This window comes from Cherax quadricarinatus, chromosome 1 (genome assembly GCF_038502225.1).
Source record: "Cherax quadricarinatus isolate ZL_2023a chromosome 1, ASM3850222v1, whole genome shotgun sequence".
NCBI classification, from domain to species: Eukaryota; Metazoa; Arthropoda; class Malacostraca; order Decapoda; family Parastacidae; genus Cherax; species Cherax quadricarinatus.
The window spans coordinates 40,587,996-40,607,640 of record NC_091292.1 but is presented as its reverse complement, the minus strand read 5'-3'; positions in this window follow the sequence as shown (position 1 = coordinate 40,607,640).

Here is a 19,645-nt window from a genome sequence, read left to right as displayed (position 1 = left end):
CTGTATAACTTCACCATACTCGACCAGTTACTGTGTAACTCCACCGTACTGGATCAGTTACTCTGTAACTCGACCATACTCGACCATTTACTGTGTAACTCGACCATATTCGAGCAGTTGCTGTGTAACTCCACCATACTCGACCAGTTAGTAACTCCATCATACTCGACCATTTATTGTGTGACTCGACCATACTCGACCAGTTACTGTGTAACTCCACCATGCTGGACCAGTTAATGTGGACCTCGACCATACTCGATCAGTTACTGCGTAACTCGACGATACTCGACGAGTTACTGTATAACTCCAACATACTCGACCAGTTACTATGTAACTCCACCATACTCGAACAGTTACAGTAAAACTCGACCATACTCGACCAGTTACTGTGTAGCTCGACCATACTCGACCAGTTACTGTGTAACTCCGCCGAACACGATCAGTTACTGTGTAACTCGACCATACTCGACCAGTTATTGTGCAACTGCACAATACTTGACCAGTTACTGTGTAGCTCGACCATATTCGAACAGTTACTGTGTAACTCCACCATTCTCGACCAGTTTCTGGGTAACTCGACCATACTTGACCATTCACTGTGTAACTCGACCACACTCGACCAGTTACTGTGTAACTCGACAATTCTCGACAAGTTTCTGTGTAATTCGACCACATTCTTATAGTTACTGTGTAATTAGAGAATTCTAGACCAGTTACTGTGTAAGTCGACCATACTCGACCAGTTATTGTGCAACTGCACAATACTTGACCAGTTACTGTGTAGTTCGACCATATTCGAACAGTTACTGTGTAATTCGACCATATTCGAGCAGTTACTGTGTAACTCTATCATACTCAATCAGTTACTGTGTAACTCTATCATACTCAATCAGTTACTGTGTAACTCCACCGTGCCGGACAAGTTACTGTGTAACTCGACTATACTCGACAAGTTACTGTGTAACTCCACCATACTCGACGATATATTGTGTAACTCCACCATACTCGACCACTTACTGTGTAACTCCACCGTACCCTATCAGTTACTCTGTAACTCGACCATACCCGACCAGTTACTGTGTAAGTCGACAATATTCGAGCAGTTACTGTGTAACTCTATCATACTAGACCAGCTACTGTGTAACTCCACCATCCTCGACGAGTTACTGTGTAACTCCACCATACTCGACCAGCTACTGTGTAACTCGACGATACTCGACCAGTTACTGTGTAACTCCACCATTCCCGATCAGTTACTCTGTAACTCGACCATACTCGACCAGTTACTCTGTAAGTCGACCATATTCGAGCAGTTACTGTGTAACCCTATCGACGATACTCGGCCAGTTACTGTAAAACTCGACCAGTTACTGTGTAACTCCACCATCCTCGACGAATTGTTGCGCAATTCCACCAAACTCGACCAGTTACTGTGTAACTACCGTACTTGAACAGTTACTGAGAAACTCGACGATACTCGATGAGTTACTGTGTAACTCGACCATATTCGACCAGTTTCTGTGTAACTCCACCATATTCGACCAGTTACTGTGTAACTTCACAATAATCGACCAGTTTTTGGGTAACTCGACGATACTCGACCATTCACTGTGTAACTCGGCCACACTCGACCAGTTACTGTCTAACTCGACCATTCTCGATAAGTTTCTGTGTAACTCGACCATACTCGACCAGTTACTGAGTAACTCGACCTTACTCGACCAGATAATGTGTAAATCCACCATACTCGGCAAGTTACTGTGTAACTCGACCATACTCGATCAGTTAATGTGTAACCCAACCATACTCGACCACTTTACTGTGTAACTCGACCATACTCGACCACTTACTGTGCAACTCGACGAAACTCGGCCAGTTAATGTAAAACTCGACCAGTTACTGTGTAACTCCACCATACTGGAGCAGTTACTGTGTAGCTCCACCAAACTCGATCAGTTTCTGTGTAACTCGACCATACTCGACCAGTCACTGTATAAATCCATCATAATCGACCAGTTACTGTGTAACTCTTCCGTACTCGATCAGTTACTGTGTAACTCGACGATCCTCGACGAGTCACTGTGTAACTCGACCATATTCGACCATTTACTGTGTAGCTCCACCATACTCGACCAGTTACTGTGTAACTCCAACATACTCGACCATTTATTGTGTAACTCGACCATACTCGACCAGTAGCTGTGTAACTCAACCATGCTGGACAAGTTACTGTGTAAGTCCACCATACTCTACCAGTTACTGTGTAACTCGACCATAATTGACCAGTTGCTGTGGAACTCCGCCATACTCGACCAGTTACTGTGTTATTCGAACATGCTCGACCATTTACTGTATAACTCCAAAATGCTCGACCAGTTACTGTGTAACTCAACCATACTCGACCAGTTACAGTAAAACTCGACCATACTTGACTAGTTACTCTGAAACTCGACCATTCTTTACCAGTTTCTCTGTAACTCCTCCATCCTCCTAAAGTCGGTACCTGACCAGCCAGGCTGTGGCACGAACGTTGGATTGGGTGTAGCGAGCATTACCAGCCTGGTTGATCAGGCTCTGATCCACCATGAGGTCTGGTCATAGATAGGGCGGCGGGGGCGTTGACCCCCAGAACTCTTTCCAGGTCTCCAGGTACTAGACCAGTTTCTGTGTTACCCCACCATACTTGACTAGTTACTGTGTAACTCGACCATACTCGGTCAGTTACTGTGTAACTTGTCCATACTAGATCAGTTACTGTGTAACTCACCCATACTTGACCAGTTATTTTGTAACTACACCATACTCGACCAGTTACTCTGTAAGTCCATCATACTCGACCAGTTACTGTGTAACTCCACCATACTGGACCATTTATTGCGTGACTCGACGATACTCGACCAGTTACTGTGTAACTCCACCATACTCGACCAGTAACTGTGTAGCTCCACCATACGCGACCAGTTACTGTGTAACTTCATCATACTCGACCAGTTACTGTGTAACTACACCATACTAGGGAAGATAGTGTGTAACTCCACCATATTCGACAAGTTTCTGTGTAATTTCACCATACTGGACAACAGTAACTTACTGTGTAACTCAACCATACTCGACCAGTTATTTTGTAACTACACCATACTCGACCAGTTACTCTGTAAGTCCACCATACTGGACCAGTTTCTGTGCAACTCAACCTTACTCGACCATTCATTGTTTAATTCGACCATACTGGACCAGTTACTGTATAACTCGACCATACTCGATCAGTTACTGTGTAAGTCCACCATACTCGACCAGTTACTGTGTAAGTCCACCATACTGGACCAGCTACTGTGTAACTCCACATTACTCAATCAGTTACTGTGTAGCTCCACCATACTCCTAAAGTCGGCACCTGGCCAACAAGGCGGTGGCTCGCACGTTGAATTGCGAGCAGCCTGCAGTATTAGCCTGGTTGATCAGGCTCTTATCCACCAGGAGGCCTGGTCATAGACGGGGCCGCGGGGGCGTTGATCCCCGGAACTCTTTCCAGGTCTCCCGGTACTCGACCAGTTAACGTGTAACTTCACCAAACTCAAGAAGTTACAGTGTAACTCCACCATACTCGATCAGTTACTGTGTAACTCGATCATACTCTACCAGTTACTGTATAACCCCACCATACTCGATAAGTTACTGTGTAACTCCACCGTACTCGATCAGTTACTGTGTAACTCTACCATACTCGACCAGTTACTAGGTAACTCAACCATACTCGACCAGCTACTGTGTAACTCGACCATATTCGACCAGTTACTGTGTAACTCCACCATACTCGACCAGTTACTGTGTAACTCCACCATTCTCGATCAGTTATTGTGTAACTCGACCATACTCGACCAGTTACTGTATAACACGACCATACTCGAACAGTTACTGTGTAGCTCGACAATACTCGGCAAGTTACTGTAAAACTCGGCCAGTTACTGCGTAACTCCACTATACTCGACCAGTTACTGTATAACTCAACCATACTCCGCCAGTTACTGTGTAACTCTACCGTATTCGATCAGTTACTCTGTAACTCGACGATACTCGACGAGTTGATGTGTAACTCCACCATTCTCGACCAGTTACTCTGTAACTCGATAATTTTCGACCAGTTACAGTGTAACTCCACCATACTCGACCAGTTGCTGTGTAGCTCCACCATACTCGACGAATCTCAGCATGGTTTCACAAAGGGGCGTTCCTGCCTTACGAATTTATTAGCTTTTTTCACTAAGGTATTTGAGGAGGTAGATCATGGTAATGAATATGATATTGTGTATATGGACTTCAGTAAGGTTTTTGACAGGGTCCCTCATCAGAGACTATTGAGGAAAATTAAGGCACATGGAATAGGAGGAGAAATTTTTTCCTGGATAGAGACATGGTTGACAAGTAGGCAGCAGAGAGTTTGCATAAATGGGGAGAAATCAGAGTGGGGAAGCGTCACGAGCGGTGTTCCACAGGGGTCAGTGTTGGGCCCCCTGCTGTTCACAATATACATAAACGACATAGATGAGGGCATAAAGAGCGACATCAGCAAGTTTGCCGATGACACCAGAATAGGCCTTCGAATTCATTCTGACGAGGACATTAGAGCACTCCAGGAAGATTTGAGTAGACTGATGCAGTGGTCGGATAGGTGGCAGATGCAGTTTAATATAGACAAATGCAAAGTTCTAAATGTTGGACAGGACAATAACCATGCCACATATAAACTAAATAATGTAGATCTTAATATTACGGATTGCGAAAAAGATTTAGGAGTTCTGGTTAGCAGTAATCTGAAACCAAGACAACAGTGCATAAGTGTTCGCAATAAAGCTAATAGAATCCTTGGCTTCATATCAAGAAGCATAAATAATAGGAGTCCTCAGGTTGTTCTTCAACTCTATACATCCTTGGTTAGGCCTCATTTAGATTATACTGCATAGTTTTGGTCACCGTCTTACAGAACGGATATGAATGCTCTGGAAAATGTACAAAGGAGGATGACAAAGTTGATTCCATGTATCAGAAACCTTCCCTATGAGGATAGACTGAGGGCCCTGAATCTGCACTCTCTAGAAAGACGTAGAATTAGGGGGGATATGATTGAGGTGTATAAATGGAAGACAGGAATAAATACCTAGCCTAGACAGGACTCGCAGCAATGGTTTTAAGTTAGAAAAATTCAGATTCATGAAGGATATAGGAAAGTACTGGTTTGGTAATAGAGTTGTGGATGAGTGGAACAAACTCCCAAGTACAGTGATAGAGGCCAGAACGTTGTGTAGCTTTAAAAATAGGTTGGATAATTACATGAGTGGATGTGGGTGGGTGTGAGTTGGACCTGATTAGCTTGTGCTACCAGGTCGGTTGAGGTGTTCCTCCCTTTAGTCAAGGTGACCTGACCTGACTAGGTTGGGTGCATTGGCTTAAGCCGGTAGGAGACTTGGACCTGTATCGCATGGGCCAGTAAGCCTGCTGCAGTGTTCCTTCGTTCTTATGTTCATACTCGACCTTTTATTGTGTAACTCAACCATACTCGACCAGTTACTGTATAACTCCACCATGCTGGACCAGTTGCTGTGTAACTCGACCTTACTCGACCAGTTACTGTGTAAGTCCATCATACTCGACCAGTTACTGTGTAACTCGACCATATTTGACCAGTTGCTGATTAACTCCACCATACTCGACCATTTATTGTGTAACTCGACCATACTCGACGAGTTACTGTGTAACTCCACATACTCGACCAGTTACTGTGTAACTCCACTATACTCTACCAGTTACTGTGTAACTCCGCCATACTTGACCAGTTACAGTATAACTCGAAAATACTCGACCAGTTACTCTATAACTCCACCTTACTCGACCAGTTACTGTGTAACTATATCGTACTCGATCAGTTACTGTGTAACTCGACGATACTCGACGAGTTACTGTGTAACTCCACCATACTCGACCAGTTACTGTGTAACTCCACCATGCTCGAGCAATTACTGTGTAACTCCAACATACTCGACCATTTATTGTGTTACTCGACCATACTCGACCAGTAGCTGTGTAACTCGACCATGCTGGACAAGTTACTGTGTAACTCGACCACTCTCGACCAGTTACTGTGTAACTCGACCACTCTCGACCAGTTACTGTGTAAGTCCGCCATACTCGACCAGTTACTGTGTAACTCGACCATAATTGACCAGTTGCTGTGGAACTCCGCCATACTGGACCAGTTACTGTGTTACTCGAACATACTCGACCAGTTACTGCATAACTCCAAAACGCTCGACCAATTACTGTGTAATTCCACCATACTCGACCAGTTACAGTAAAACTCGACCATACTCGACCAGTTACTCTGTAACTCGACCATTCTTTACCAGTTTCTCTGTAACTCCTCCATCCTCCTGAAGTCGGTACCTGACCAGCCAGGCTGTAGCACGATCGTTGGATTGGGTGTAGCGAGCATTACCAGCCTGGTTGATCAGGCTCTGATCCACAGGAGGTCTGGTCATAGAGCGGGCCGCGGGGGCGTTGACTCCCGGAACTCTCTAAGGGTCTCAAGGTACTCGACCAGTTACTGTGTTACCCCACCATACTTGACCAGTTACTGTGAAACTCAACCATACTCGATCAGTTACTGTGTAACTCCATCATATTCGACCAGTTACTGTATAACTCCACCGTACTCGGTCAGTTACTGTGTAACTCGAACATACTCGACCAGTTACTGTGTAACTCCACCATACTCGACCATTTACTGTGTAACTCCACCATACTCGACCATTTATTGCGTAACTCAACCATACTCGATCAGTTACTGTGTAACTCCATCATATTCGACCAGTTACTGTATAACTCCACCGTACTCGGTCAGTTACTGTGTAACTCGAACATACTCGACCAGTTACTGTGTAACTCCACCATACTCGACCATTTACTGTGTAACTCCACCATACTCGACCATTTATTGCGTAACTCGACCGTGCTCGACCAGTTACTGTGTAATTCAACCATGCTGGACCAGTTTCTGTGTAACTCGACCATACTCGACCAGTTACTGTGTAACTCCACCATACTCGACCAGTAACTGTGTAGCTCCACCATTTGCGACCAGTTACTGTGTAACTCCATCTTACTCGACCAATCACTCTGTAGCTACACCATACTCGGGAAGATAGTGTGTAACTCCACCATATTCGACAATTTACTGTGTAATTTCACCATACTGGACCACTTACTGTGTAACTCCACCATACTCGACCAGTTACTGTGTAAGTCTACCATACTGGACCAGTTACTGAGTAACTCCACCTTACTCGACCATTTATTGTTTAATTCGACTATACTGGACCAGTTACTGTATAACTCGACCATACTCGACCAGTTACTGTGTAAGTCCACCATACTCGACCAGTTACTGTGCAACTACCGTACTCGATCAGTTACTGAGTAACTCGACGATACTCGACGAGTTACTCTGTAACTCCATCATATTCGAGCAGTTATTGTGTAACTCCACCTTGGTGGACCAGTTTCTGTGTAACTGGACAATAATCGACCAGTTACTGTGCAACTCCACGATGCTCAACCAGTTCCTGTGTAACTCCCCCATACGGGACCAGTTACTGTGTAACTTCAGCATTCTCGACCAGTTACTGAGTAACTCGACCACACTCGACCAGTTACTGTATAACTCCACCATACTCAATAATTTTCTGGTCATAGACCGGGCCAAGGGGGCGTTGACCCCCGGAACTCTTTCCAGGTCTCCAGGTACACGTCCAGTTGCTGTGTAACTCCACCATACTCGACCAGTTACTGTGTAATTCCACCATACTCGATCAGTTACTGTGTAAGTCGATCATGCTCGTAAAGTTACTTTTATAACTCCATCATACTCGACCAGTTACTGTATAACCCCTCCATACTTGACCAGTTACTGTGTAACTCCACCATACTCGACCAGTTACTGTGTAACTCCAGCATACTCGACCAGTTACTGTGTAATTCGACTATACTCGACCAGTTACTGTGTAACTCCACCATACTCGATCAGTTACTGTGTAACTCGACCATATACCATCATATACTGTGTAACTCGGCCAAACTCAACAAGTTACCGTATAACTCCAGCATACTCGACCAGTTTCTGTGTAACTCCACCGTACTCGATCAGCTACTGTGTAACTATACCATACTCGACCAGTTAGTCTATAACTCCACCATACTCTACCAGTTACTGTGTAACCCGACCATATTCGACCAGTTACCTTGTAACTCCACCATACTCGACCAGTTATTGGGTAACTCGACGATATTCGATCAGTTACTGTGTAACTTGACCACACTCGACCATTTACTGTGAAACCCGACCGTACTTGACCAGTTACTGTGTAACTCCACCATACTCGACCTGTTACTGTGTAACTCGACCATACTCGACCAGTTAATATGTTACTCGACCATACTCTACCAGTTACTATGTAACTCGTCCATACTCAACCAGTTAGTGTGTAACTCGACCATACTCGGCCAGTTACTGTAAAACTCGACCAGTTACTGTGTAACTCGACCATACTCGACCAGTTACTGTGCAACTCCTTCATACACGACCATTTATTGAGCAACTCGACCATACTCGACCAGTTAGTGTGTAACTCGACCATACTCGATTAGTTACTGTGTAACTCGACCATACTGGGCCAGTTTACCTGGAGTTTACCTGGAGAGAGTTTCGGGGGTCAATGCCCCCGCGGCCCGGTCTGTGACCAGGCCTCCTGGTGGATCAGCGCCTGATCAACCAGGCTATTGCTGCTGGCTGCACGCAAACCAACGTACGAGCCACAGCCTGGCTGATCAGGAACTGACTTTAGGTGCTTGTCCAGTGCCAGCTTGAAGACTGCCAGGGGTCTGTTGGTAATCCCCCTTATGTGTGCTGGGAGGCAGTTGAACAGTCTCGGGCCCCTGACACTTATTGTATGGTCTCTTAACGTGCTAGTGACACCCCTGCTTTTCATTGGGGGGATGGTGCATCGTCTGCCAAGTCTTTTGCTTTCGTAGTGAGTGATTTTCGTGTGCAAGTTCGGTACTAGTCCCTCTAGGATTTTCCAGGTGTATATAATCATGTATCTCTCCCTCCTGCGTTCCAGGGAATACAGGTTTAGAAACCTCAAGCGCTCCCAGTAATTGAGGTGTTTTATCTCCGTTATGCGCGCCGTGAAAGTTCTCTGTACATTTTCTAGGTCGGCAATTTCACCTGCCTTGAAAGGTGCTGTTAGAGTGCAGCAATATTCCAGCCTAGATAGAACAAGTGACCTGAAGAGTGTCATCATGGGCTTGGCCTCCCTAGTTTTGAAGGTTCTCATTATCCATCCTGTCATTTTTCTAGCAGATGCGATTGATACAATGTTATGGTCCTTGAAGGTGAGATCCTCCGACATAATCACTCCCAGGTCTTTGACGTTGGTGTTTCGCTCTATTTTGTGGCCAGAATTTGTTTTGTACTCTGATGAAGATTTAATTTCCTCATGTTTACCATATCTGAGTAATTGAAATTTCTCATCGTTGAACTTCAGTTACTGTAAAACTCGACCATTTACTGTGTAACTCGACCATACTCGGCCAGTTAGTGTAAAACTTGACCAGTTACTGTGTAACTCGAGTATACTCGTCCAGTTACTGTGTAACTCCTCCATACTCGACCATTTATTGTGTAACTCGACCATTTTCGACCAGTTTCTGTGTAACTCGACCATACTGGGCCAGTTACTGTAAAACTCGACCATTTACCGTGTAACTCGACCATACTCGACCAGTTACTGTGTAACTACACCATACTCGACCGGTTACTGCGTAACTCCATCATACTCGATCAGTTACTGTGTAACTCACTGTACTCGACCAGTTACTGTATAACTCACTGTACTCGACCAGTTACTGTGTAACTCTACCATACTCGACCAGTTACTGTGTAAGTCCACCATACTCGACCAGTTACTGTGTAAGTCCACCATACTCGACCAGTTACTGTGTAAGTCACTATACTCGACCAGTTACTGTGTAAGTCCACCATACTCGATCAGTTACTGTGTAAGTCACTATACTCGACCAGTTACTGTGTAAGTCCACCATACTCGATCAGTTACTGTGTAAGTCACTATACTCGACCAGTTACTGTGTAAGTCCACCATACTCGACCAGTTACTGTGTAAGTCACTATACTCGACCAGTTACTGTGTAAGTCCACCATACTCGATCAGTTACTGTGTAACTCACTGTACTCGACCAGTTACTGTATAACTCACTGTACTCGACCAGTTACTGTGTAACTCTACCATACTCGACCAGTTACTGTGTAAGTCACTATACTCGACCAGTTACTGTGTAAGTCCACCATACTCGATCAGTTACAGCGCTAAAGGATTTCCAAATGTTAAGGAACACAGTACAGATGCTTAAAAAATAAGCAAAGTTAAGGCACTATTGCTCAAAAATCTAATGTTTCATCTGACAAGTTAATTACGAAATTGTTATTAGCATGTTTTGCCCATTACTGTTTTCACTTAGATTGTTTAATTTGCATTTAATTTTATTTTGGAGACTAAAGGAGCACCACAATATATAAATGTTATAGTGTTACAGTCACAACTAAATTACAAAGATATTCCACCTAATAATAATGTTATAATTATTACTTAGAATTTTCTTCAGTTTTTGCAGGTATTATTGTTTATTAAATAATAATTTCAGTGTTAGAATGATTAATAATGTGGATATTTTCTGACCATTTTAGGGCTGGGTTGTGGCGTCCTGACGAACCTCTGTTTCTTCATTATTCCTCACTACTTTACACGCAGAAGAGGTCTGGCAAATGCTTGCTTGATGGCTGGTATCTATGTGGGACAGATGTTAGGACCAATTATTATAGGTTATCTACAGCAAGAGTTTGGTTCTACATGTGCTACATTCCTTCTGGGCGCTGTGGTACTTCACGGCTGCGTAGGCGCATGCCTCTTCCACCCTTTCCAGTCCCAGAGAAAGAATGACGCATCAGTGAAAGGCGAGGATTCCATAGCAGCTTCTGGAGCTACAAGTACGGAAAATGAAAGTAGATGTAAATTACTCCGGAACATTGCAGCTAATCTGTTGATCCTGAAGTCACCACGAGCCATCATTATCGTTGTGGGAGGAGCTCTCGTAATGAACTCACTCTTTAATTTCCTGGTCTTCATGCCCTTCGCTGTGCAGGCGGCGGGTCACTCCAACCAGGCAGCAGGATTGTGCATGACAGCATCAGCTAGCTGTGCTTTGCTGACTTGTATTACAGTATCCACGCTGACAGACTGGCCCAGGTTCAGCATGAGGTGCTGCTACATGATCAGCCTCTCCGTTATTACTGCAGGGATTATAGGTTTGTATAAACAATGTAAAAAAGATAAAATTAATTTATTTATATTTACACGGTTAAAAAAGTACTGTTCGGGTGTTCAGTGTTTTCGTAAGAGACAATCGCTGAGGCATTACGAATGTCAGATGTAACGCATTTGTCGAGTTCTGTTGTTAGTGAATATACTGGATTTACTTAATTCGTAATCCTTCAGCAAACTCGAAAATAAACTGATGCACATCGGTCTCTGCGCTATCCCAGGGAGGTATCCCCGTATTGTAGAACCCCTGTCCCTGTGTATCAATGATCCCAGGAAGGTGTCCCAGTATTCATAATCCCATTTCCCTGTACCTCAATGTATACGACTGGAATAGTGCAGAGTGCGGCATAAGTTGATAATACAGTTGAATATTGGTATTGAAGATTGTAAGGGAATCAGAAGAGACATTCACAAGTTATCATATAGAAACTAATATCTAAATTTCTTCAATAAAAATTGTAAATTATGACATACACAGACCAAATGTAAGTCAGATCTTTCCGAGAGACCAGAGTGACCAGTATCATAAAACACACAAATACATAAATCTTGAAGCCACACAGATGTTTTACTATCAAGTAATCGGTATGGTAGGGCTGAAGTTAATCAGATACAAATTTGAACCTACACACGCCAAAATAACTTCGAAATTGTCTCTAAAATTTGTGGGATATTACTGTACAAATACTTAACAATGGTCCTGAGGGAACACACGTGTTATAGACACATAAACACACGTGTTATAGACACATAAACACACGTGTTATAGACATATAAACACACGTGTTATAGACACATAAACACACGTGTTATAGACACATAAACACACGTGTTATAGACACATAAACACACGTGTTATAGACACATAAACACACGTGTTATAGACACATAAACACACGTGTTATAGACACATAAACACACGTGTTATAGACACATAAACACACGTGTTATAGACACATAAACACACGTGTTATAGACACATAAAACAACATTATTTGACTTATTTACCCAATAAAGCCAAACATTGTGACTTATTTCTCACCTCAAAAAACAATTTTCACTTATTTCGCATTAACCAATATAATTAATGAAACTGACACATGATAACATGAACAAACAAACATCAAGAGATTATCTCCTTTGAGAAATATACATCAACACTAAAAGTTTCAAGCCGACCAGAAGATTCATTTTACAGTCATTGCACAGAATCCAATAACATTTGTGCCATCACCTATGACAGGCTCCATCTGTTTCATGTCGGGTGTGACATGTCGGGTGTGACATGTCGGGTGTGACATGTCGGGTGTGACATGTCGGGTGTGACATGTCGGGTGTCACATGTCGGGTGTCACATGTCGGGTGTCACATGTCGGGTGTGACATGTCGGGTGTGACATGTCGGGTGTGACATGTCGGGTGTGACATGTCGGGTGTCACATGTCGGGTGTCACATGTCGGGTGTCACATGTCGGGTGTCACATGTCGGGTGTCACATGTCGGGTGTCACATGTCGGGTGTCACATGTCGGGTGTCACATGTCGGGTGTCACATGTCGGGTGTCACATGTCGGGTGTCACATGTCGGGTGTCACATGTCGGGTGTCACATGTCGGGTGTCACATGTCGGGTGTCACATGGTGACACAGCAACGGCAGGCATCGATCCAAGCAACGGAAAGGTGACTCTAGTTCCTTGGATCAAGAGCCCCTCACCAGCATCAAAGGGAAAATTATGCAATAAGATAAAATAATTTAATATTATTTTGAAATTAAAAACTTTTATTCATCTATCACACTGTGCACAGTGTGCACACACAGGTCCACCACACCTGCACACTGTGCACAGTGTGCACACACAGGTCCACCACACCTGCACACTGTGCACAGTGTGCACACACAGGTCCACCACACCTGCACACTGTGCACAGTGTGCACACACAGGTCCACCACACCTGCACACTGTGCACAGTGTGCACACACAGGTCCACCACACCTGCACACTGTGCACAGTGTGCACACACAGGTCCACCACACCTGCACACTGTGCACAGTGTGCACACACAGGTCCACCACACCTGCACAGTGTGCACAGTGTGCACACACAGGTCGCCCACACCTGCACACTGTGCACAGTGTGCACAGTGTGCACAGTGTGCACAGTGTGCACACACAGGTCTCCCACACCTGCACACTGTGCACACTGTGCACAGTGTGCACAGTGTGCACACACAGGTCGCCCACACCTGCACACTGTGCACACTGTGCTCACACAGGCCACCCACACCTGCACACGTGCACAGTGTTCTCACACAGGTCATCCACACCTGCACACTGTGCACAGTGTTCTCACACAGGTCACCCACACCTGCACACTGTAAACAGGTCACCCACACCTGCACACTGTGCACAGTGTTCTCACACAGGTCACCCACACCTGCACACTGTGCACAGTGTTCTCACACAGGTCCCCCACACCTGCACACGTGCACAGTGTTCTAACACAGGTCACCCACACCTGCACACTGTGCACAGTGTTCTCACACAGGTCACCCACACCTGCACACTGTAAACAGGTCACCCACACCTGCACACTGTGCACAGTGTTCTCACACAGGTCACCCACACCTGCACACTGTGCACAGTGTGCTCTCACAGGCCACCCACACCTGCACACGTGCACAGTGTTCTCACACAGGTTACCCACACCTGCACACTGTGCACAGTGTTCTCACACAGGTCACCCACACCTGCACACTGTAAACAGGCCACCCACACCTGCACACGTGCACAGTGTTCTCACACAGGTTCCCCACACCTGCACACTGTGCACAGTCTGCTCACACAGGTCACCCACACCTGCACACTGTAAACAGGTCACCCACACCTGCACACTGTGCACAGGTCACCCACACCTGCACACTGTGCACAGTGTGCTCACACAGGTCACACACACCTGCACACTGTGCACAGTGTCCTCACACAGGTCACCCACACCTGCACACTGTGCACAAATCACCCACACCTGCACATTGTGCACAGTGTGCTCAAACAGGTCACCCACACCTGCACACTGTGCACAGTGTGCACACACAAGTCACCCACACCTGCACATTGTGCACAGTGTGCTCAAACAGGTCACCCACACCTGCACACTGTGCACAGTGTGCACACACAAGTCACCCACACCTGCACAGTGTGCACAGTGTGCTCAAACAGGTCACCCACACCTGCACACTGTGCACAGTGTGCACACACAAGTCACCCACACCTGCACATTGTGCACAGTGTGCTCAAACAGGTCACCCACACCTGCACACTGTGCACAGTGTGCACACACAAGTCACCCACACCTGCACACTGTGCACAGTGTGCTCAAACAGGTCACCCACACCTGCACACTGTGCACAGTGTGCTCACACAGGTCACCCACACCTGCACACTGTGCACAGTGTGCTCACAAAGGTCTCCCACACCTGCACACTGTGCACAGTGTGCTCACACAGGTCCCCCACACCTGCACACTGCGCTCACATAGGTCCCCCACACCTGCACACTGTGCACAGTGTGCTCACAAAGGTCACCCACACCTGCACACTGTGCACGGTGTGCTCACACAGGTCCCCTACACCTGCAAACTGTGCACAGTGTGCTCACACAGGTCACCCACACCTGCACACTGTGCACAGTGTGCTCACACAGGTCACCCACACCTGCACACTGTGCACAGTGTGCTCACACAGGTCATCCACAACTGTACACTGTGCACAGTGTGCTCACACAGGTCACTCACACCTGCACATTGTGCACATTGTGCTCACACAGGTCACCCACACCTGCACACTGTGCACAGTGTGCTCACACAGGTCACCCACACCTGCACACTGCACAGTGTGCTCACAAAGGTCACCCACACCTGCACACTGTGCACAGGTCGCCCACACCTGCACATTGTACACAGTGTGCTCACACAGGCCACCCACACCTGCACACTGTGCACAGATCACCCACACCTGCACACTGTACACAGGTCACCCACACCTGCACACTGTACACAGGTCACCCACACCTGCACACTGTACACACAGGTCAACCACACCTGCACACTGTGCACAGTGTGCTCACACAGGTCACCCACACCTGCACACTGTGCACAGTGTGCTCACACAGGTCACCCACACCTGCACACTGTGCACAGTGTGCTCACACAGGTCATCCACAACTGTACACTGTGCACAGTGTGCTCACACAGGTCACCCACACCTGCACACTGTGCACAGTGTGCTCACACAGGTCACCCACACCTGCACACTGTGCACAGTGTGCTCACACAGGTCACCCACACCTGCACACTGCACAGTGTGCTCACAAAGGTCACCCACACCTGCACACTGTGCACAGGTCGCCTACACCTGCACATTGTACACAGTGTGCTCACACAGGCCACCCACACCTGCACACTGTGCACAGATCACCCACACCTGCACACTGTACACAGGTCACCCACACCTGCACACTGTACACAGGTCACCCACACCTGCACACTGTACACACAGGTCATCCACAACTGTACACTGTGCACAGTGTGCTCACACAGGTCATCCACATCTGCACACTGTGCACAGGTCGCCCACACCTGCACACTGTACACAGTGTGCTCACACAGGCCACCCACACCTGCACACTGTGCACAGATCACCCACACCTGCACACTGTACACAGGTCACCCACACCTGCACACTGTACACAGGTCACCCACACCTGCACACTGTACGCACAGGTCAACCACACCTGCACACTGTACACAGGCCACCCACACCTGCACACTGTACACAGGTCACCCACGCCTGCACACTGTACACAGGTCACCCACACCTGCACACTGTGCACAGGTCACCCACACCTGCACACTGTACACACAGGTCAACCACACCTGCACACTGCGCAAAGGTCACCCACACCTGCACACTGTACACAGGTCACCCACACCTGCACACTGTACACGGGTCACCCACACCTGCACACTGTACACAGGTCACCCACACCTGCACACTGTACACAGGTCACCCACACCTGCACACTGTACACAGGTCACCCACACCTGCACACTGTACACAGGTCACCCACACCTGCACACTGTACACAGGTCACCCACACCTGCAAACTGTACACAGGTCACCCACACCTGCACACTGTACACAGGTCGTAAAGTAAAAGGACACAAGTGCAACTAATGTGACATTTATTGTGGCAACGTTTCGCTCTCCAGGAGCTTCATCAAGCTCCTGGAGAGTTGCACTTGTGTCCTTTTACTTTACATATTGTCGGTAATTCTACCAACTTTGTACACAGGTCACCCACACCTGCACACTGTACACAGGTCACCCACACCTGCACACTGTACACAGGTCACCCACACCTGCACACTGTACACAGGTCACCCACACCTGCACACTGTACACAGGTCACCCACACCTGCACACTGTACACAGGTCACCCACACCTGCACACTGTACACAGGTCACCCACACCTGCACACTGTACACACAGATCAACCACAGCTGCACAATGCGCGAAGGTCACCCACACCTGCACACTGTACACAGGTCACCCACACCTGCACACTGCACAGATCACCCACACCTGCACACTGACCCATGAACCTCGCCCTTCATACATCCAACAAGCAATAAAAATTTGAAGCTTATCGAAAAAATCATTCCTGATTAATAGAGAACAATTTGTATGGAAGTATAAGAGAATATGAGAATGTCCCCAGAAATAGGAAAGTCTTCTCTTCGTTAAACTTAAAACGTCATTAAACCTCTGATAATTATTTTTTAATATTATTTTCTGACTTACATTCTTTTCTCATTTAATCCTGGTAATTTTATGAATGCTTCCAACTGCCTTAATTGCACACGGTTGCAAGGTCGCTTCTGTATCCTTAAAATAGCAATGTTTTTAACTCTAGTTTAACTTAAAACACTTAATGTGATGGAGCTTTGTCTTGTAACATGTTGCAGTGCACTCTCTCTCCTCTCTCAGGGATTAATATCAATGGTTGTTCCATGTGGGGTTGTTCTATGTGGGGTTGTTCCATGTGGGGTTGTTCTATGTGGGGTTGTTCCATGTGGGGTTGTTCCATGTGGGGTTGTTCTATGTGGGGTTGTTCTATGTGGGGTTGTTCCATGTGGGTTGTTCCATGTGGGGTTGTTCTATGTGGGATTGTTCCATATGGGGTTGTTCTATGTGGGGTTGTTCTATGTGGGGTTGTTCTATGTGGGGTTGTTTCATGTGGGGTTGTTCTATGTGGGGTTGTTCTATGTGGGGTTGTTCCATATGGGGTTGTTCTATGTGGAGTTGTTCTATGTGGGGTTGTTCTATGTGGGGTTGTTCCATGTGGGGTTGTTCCATGTGGGGTTGTTCTATGTGGGGTTGTTCCATGTGGGGTTGTTCTATGTGGGGTTGTTCCATGTGGGGTTGTTCTATGTGGGGTTGTTCCTTTTGGGGTTGTTCCATGTGGGGTTGTTCCATGTGGGGTTCTATGTGGGGTTGTTCCATGTGGGCTTGTTCCATGTGGGGTTGATCCATGTGGGATTGTTCTATGTGGGGTTGTTCTATGTGGGGTTGTTCCATGTGGGGTTGTTCTATGTGGGGTTGCTCCATGTGGGGTTGTTCTATGTGAGGGTTGTTCCATGTGGGGTTGTTCCATGCGGGGTTGTTCCATGTGGGGTTGTTCCATGTGGGATTGTTCCATGTGGGGTTGTTTTATGTGGGGCTGTTCTATGTGAGGATGTTCCATATGGGGTTGTTCCATGTGGGGTTGTTCTATGTGGGGTTGTTCTATGTGGGTTGTTCCATGTGGGGTTGTTCCATGTGGGGTTGTTCTATGTGGGGTTGTTCCATGTGGGGTTGTTCTATGTGGGGTTGTTCTATATGGGGTTGTTCCATGTGGGGTTGTTCCATGTGGGGTTGTTCTATGTGGGGTTGTTCTATGTGGGGTTGTTCCACGTGGGGTTGTTCCATGTGGGGTTGTTCCATGTGGGGTTGTTCCATGTGGGGTTGTTCTATGTGGGGTTCTATGTGGGGTTGTTCTATGTGGGGTTGTTCCATGTGGGGTTGTTCCATGTGGGGTTGTTCCATGTGGCGTTGTTCCATGTGGGGTTGTTCCATGTTGGGTTGTTCTATGTGGGGTTTTTCCACGTGGGGTTGTTCCATGTGGGGTTGTTCCATGTGGTTGTTCCATGTGGTTGTTCTATGTGGTTGTTCCATGTGGGGTTGTTCCATGTGGGGTTGTTCTATGTGGGGTTGTTCCATGTGGGGTTGTTCCATGTGGGGTTGTTCCATGTGGGGTTGTTCCATGTGGGGTTGTTCCATGTGGGTTGCTCCATGTGGGGTTGTTCCACGTGGGGTTGTTCTATGTGGGGTTGTTCCATGTGGGGTTGTTCCATGTGGGGTTGTTCCACGTGAGGTTGTTCCATGTGGGGTTGCTCCATGTGGGGTTGTTCTATGTGGGGTTGTTCCATGTGGGGTTGTTCTATGTGGGGTTGTTCCATGTGGGGTTGTTCCATGTGGGGTTGTTCCATGTGGGGTTGTTCTATGTGGGGTTGTTCCATGTGGGGTTGTTCCATGTGGGGTTGTTCTATGTGGGGTTGTTCTATGTGGGGTTGTTCCATGTGGGGTTGTTCCATGTGGGGTTGTTCTATGTGGGGTTGTTCCATATGGGGTTGTTCTATGTGGGGTTGTTCTATGTGGGGTTGTTCTATGTGGGGTTGTTTCATGTGGGGTTGTTCTATGTGGGGTTGTTCTATGTGGGGTTGTTCCATATGGGGTTGTTCTATGTGGGGTTGTTCTATGTGGGGTTGTTCTATGTGGGGTTGTTCCATGTGGGGTTGTTCCATGTGGGGTTGTTCTATGTGGGGTTGTTCCATGTGGGGTTGTTCTATGTGGGGTTGTTCCATGTGGGGTTGTTCTATGTGGGGTTGTTCCTTTTGGGGTTGTTCCATGTGGGGTTGTTCCATGTGGGGTTCTATGTGGGGTTGTTCCATGTGGGCTTGTTCCATGTGGGGTTGTTCCATGTGGGATTGTTCTATGTGGGGTTGTTCTATGTGGGGTTGTTCCATGTGGGGTTGTTCTATGTGGGGTTGCTCCATGTGGGGTTGTTCTATGTGAGGGTTGTTCCATGTGGGGTTGTTCCA